The sequence below is a fragment of the Limulus polyphemus genome, unplaced genomic scaffold (assembly GCF_000517525.1).
Source record: "Limulus polyphemus unplaced genomic scaffold, Limulus_polyphemus-2.1.2 Scaffold8558, whole genome shotgun sequence".
Classification (NCBI taxonomy): Eukaryota; Metazoa; Arthropoda; class Merostomata; order Xiphosura; family Limulidae; genus Limulus; species Limulus polyphemus.
In genome coordinates this window covers 3,804-7,424 of record NW_013674168.1, presented here as the reverse complement: position 1 = coordinate 7,424, position 3,621 = coordinate 3,804, and the positions used below count along the sequence as shown (strand labels likewise).

General features: G+C 35.5%; 1 long non-coding RNA gene across 1 annotated transcript in view; it reads right to left on the bottom strand.

Moving 5' to 3' along the window:
• The window catches only part of LOC111083204, an 11,129-nt gene extending 8,788 nt beyond the window's left edge, over positions 1-2,341 (bottom strand). Inside the window, exons 1-2 of the long non-coding RNA XR_002608869.1 lie at positions 2,277-2,341; positions 1,379-1,842 (exon numbers count right to left, since the gene is read on the bottom strand). This is a non-coding gene — a long non-coding RNA (uncharacterized LOC111083204). The remainder of the gene's footprint in view (positions 1-1,378; positions 1,843-2,276) is intronic.
• Between the last annotated feature and the right edge of the window lie 1,280 nt (positions 2,342-3,621).

Sequence of the window (3,621 nt, the reverse complement as noted above, 5' to 3'; positions counted from 1 at the left end):
CACGTGGTGATGTACAGCTAGCGACTGATGATGTTTACATACTTTACGTGATGTACAGCTAGTGACTGATGATGTATATATAATTTACGTGATGTACAGCTAGTGACTGATGATGTTTACATACTTTACGTGATGTACAGCTAGTGACTGATGATGGTTACATACTTTACGTGATGTACAGCTACTGACTGATGTTGTTTACATACTTTACGTGATGTACGGCTAGTGACTGATGATGTATATATAATTTACGTGATGTACAGCTAGTGACTGATGATGTTTACATACTTTACGTGATGTACAGCTAGTGACTGATGATGTTTACATACTTTACGTGATGTACGGTTAGTGACTGATGATGTTTACATACTTTACGTGATGTACGGCTAGTGACTGATGATGTATATATACTTTACGTGATGTACAGCTAGTGACTGATGATGTTTACATACTTTACGTGATGTACAGCTAGTGACTGATGATGTTTACATACTTTACGTGATGTACAGTTAGTGACTGATGATGTTTACATACTTTACGTGATGTACAGATAGTGACTGATGATGTATATATAATTTACGTGATGTACAGCTAGTGACTGATGATGTTTACATACTTTACGTGATGTACGGCTAGTGACTGATGATGTTTACATACTTAACGTGATGTACGGCTAGTGACTGATGATGTTTACATACTTAACGTGATGTACAGCTAGTGACTGATGATGTTTACATACTTTACGTGATGTACAGATAGTGACTGATGATGTATATTCCGTTATTTTTATCTGACACATTCCACACTTCTGTGTATTTTTATTTGATTTTTTTTTTCATATTTAGTTCATCTTTATTTATACTTACAGAAACGATGTTACTTTGAAAAAGTGTATTGAAAATATACATTTCTCTTTAATTAAATAATTTTGAATATAATATACAAAGATTGTAAACTTTGTATTAGAAACCTATGTTACAATTTGTTACTGTTATCGATATCCCGACTTTTTTTCTGGTGAGTGAAAGAAAAATAATATAAAAAAAGTTATCTAAAGCCATTATTTTATTTTTTTTCGAATGTTGCCCTACGTCATCACTGTTTCTTTTTCCTCCGTAACAATGTGTATTACCAACACACTACATATATACAATATACAGGTGTTTTTATATAAAGCATTTAGATTAAGTGTTTCGATTACATACAAAATCATAAAGGGCACAGCGCCTAACCGAGGGTGGGGATGAGGAGAGGGGGCACGTGTCACCCCACATTGGACATTTTTAGCTAAAAAATTTCTCGTCTCGTTAGCTCACAGGATCTTTCTTACACTTGAAACCCCCCGGGTTCCCCCACACTTTTTAAAAGTTATACTTACGTGATAGAAGATGTCCGTATATTATTGAAACATTTCATTAACAGAATAAGAACAACGTAAGATACATAATGTGGTACAATTCAGGCTTGTCCGTGGTGACGTTAGTATACCTCGACACTGACACCGTTCGTAGCTCGACGTAAGCCTAGTCGATCTCCGCCAACGTAATCACCATCTTCCCCGCAGTAATCGTCACAGTTATTTAGGCACGCAACGTTATCATATCCGGTACCACTGTCTTATAGACAACGTCCTTCACATAAACAGTAGAATCAAACAGGGGGATCTGTAGATGGTATATCGAGGAAGAATCATTTCACGATTTTTATTTTTATAGCTGATTGGCTGCCCTGAATACGCTTACATTAATCGTAGCTTCTCGTGACCTTGATATACTGACCATGATTTGTAGCTGGTGTTCGTTTTTTCGACATTGGGGACGCACTTGGTTGTTACACAATACCCTGAAAAAGACCGGTAATTTCCAACATTATTACTTTCAGTTCGTTATTAGTGAAACATATCTTTTTGGGTAATATATCCTTAACTAAAAGCAACTTTCTGAAACATTTCCCAGGTTGATTTTCCATAACATATAGGGTAACGAATTGGACTGGGAGAGACCTAGAATAGTTTATTCTAACCGTTAGGCCTAAGATTAGCCCAACTAATTGAAAAGCCTCTTGGGCAGCGGCTTGTGGGAGATAAAATATAGATCTTAAATGTTATTTTTAAAAACCTTTGATTTTGAATCCACAATATACAAATCAAGAGAAATGTAGAAAAAAAGAGAAAAAAAAATATCTACAGTTAAACTGATTTTTATCACATATTATAGGCCTAATGGTTTCTAATGTTTTAACAGCCTTCTGCGTTTATGTAACTGTTAATACTTTACCATGATGCATGAAACACGGGAGGCATTATTTTGGTATGACGACTAGTCACGACAAAGAAGCCATTACTTAGGCTGCCCTCTAGTGGATGACATTACACGTAGCCTTTCTTCATCTCCATCCAAGAACGGCGTGGTAAAATTGTTGCCATTATGCATTTTAGTGTTTTGGGTAGACATGAAGTAGGCGTTATACTTGAAACGTGACGTTGTAAATTACTAATTCCATGCTTTATAACACATGATTTTTCTTAAATCTTCCGTTTTTTAACGTGTTAAATATTTCACGAAGTAGAGTTTATCGACAAGGAATCGCTTGAAAGCATAATTCAAAATTTCGTTGTGGTGTTATTGCTTTATGACCCCTCTGCCCTTATAAATGTTTGGACTTTAGAAGGATCCGATCCTCGGAATGCTGCTGTCAATCCGCGTCTGTGGCTGGCGTGTACAGAAATAATTACATATTCAGGCCTATTGTTTTGACTATGATGGATAGGTGTCAAAGTTCAGTGTGTTTGTTTCCTGCTAAGCCTAATGTCGGCATCACTTAGGTTCACTGGGAAGATCATTTTATATCAATAAAAAAGAAAAAAAAAATCATTGTTAGCCTTCAGACCTTTGAATAAAAGTTTTATTATAACCCGTACAGATGGTCACGAATACACAGAAATACAGTGAAAGAAAATGTAGGTATAGATTAATCCAATCTTCTATATAATAGTGTTAAACATTCAGAAATATCATGTTGAACATTCAGAAATACCAACTGTGATAGCGTTAGTCTTAAGTTAAGAAAAAACAACTGGTTTTGGTTTCGTTTTTAATTTTTGTTTGCGACGAAGCTGAAGCACTAATGTTTTACTGTTTAATAAATACTTTTTGGAAAAAGAATTGCTAAGAAACAAAAAGTTATAAGACATTTTGAAAGTAACCTTTCAAAAAGATTGATGTTTCGGAAGTATCGCCTAAAGCTAATTAATAGGCTATATGCCCATAGCCTGGTTTTAAACTGGTGAACTAAAGAGAAGGCCGTTAACAAGAACAAACACCGTCAACTCGTGGGTTGATCTTGTCCGACCAATTAGTGGGATTTGACCGTTACTCTTATTAGAACAGCGCGGAGCGCATTTTTGTGACAAGGAAATGCGAATTCCGGATTCCAGGCTACGCTAGCCACTACGCCACGCCTGGCCCGTACATCATTTTTATTAGTGAATGGATATTTAACAATTTTTTTATACCGTTATTCTAATACTTCTCGTATTTTTTTCCGTTCCGTTGTGTCAGGACTGGTAGTCTGTAGAAATAGGATTTTTTTTAGACGATTTTTTAAACCTATAATAATCAG